The 316-nt window shown below is 55.1% G+C and overlaps 1 protein-coding gene across 2 annotated transcripts in view; it reads right to left on the bottom strand.

Moving 5' to 3' along the window:
• The window catches only part of etv4 (ETS variant transcription factor 4), a 30,714-nt gene that overhangs the window by 6,486 nt on the left and 23,912 nt on the right, over positions 1–316 (bottom strand). The window lies entirely within an intron of this gene.

Below are 316 nucleotides of genomic sequence, written 5' to 3'. Positions count from 1 at the left end.
TTTTGCTTTGATCTGCCCAGGAGGATTAAGCTGCTCGTGAACGAGGAGCACTGATTCTCACGTGTAACACACACTGGCAGATTAAGCACGCCTGATGTGTGTCAGCATGAAATTGCTCTGCCTGATCGCTCAACCCGCGAGCTCACCGTTGCTTCCTCCGAGGTAACTGGGAGGAGAGAAACATGAGAGCGGGGAGGCGGGGCCACCTTCCGCGAACGTACAGGGGCAGACTGCTTTCGTGGTAACAGCAGCCCGTGTCTTTGAGCGCAGTCATAGTGACACACACAATTCGAAGCTGCCAGTGGCAGCATCTGCT

Source organism: Sinocyclocheilus rhinocerous, unplaced genomic scaffold, assembly GCF_001515625.1.
Source record: "Sinocyclocheilus rhinocerous isolate Xijiao unplaced genomic scaffold, SAMN03320098_v1.1 scaffold144, whole genome shotgun sequence".
Classification (NCBI taxonomy): Eukaryota; Metazoa; Chordata; class Actinopteri; order Cypriniformes; family Cyprinidae; genus Sinocyclocheilus; species Sinocyclocheilus rhinocerous.
The sequence above is the reverse complement of the archived record's forward strand: the minus strand, read 5'-3'. Positions and strand labels throughout refer to the sequence as shown.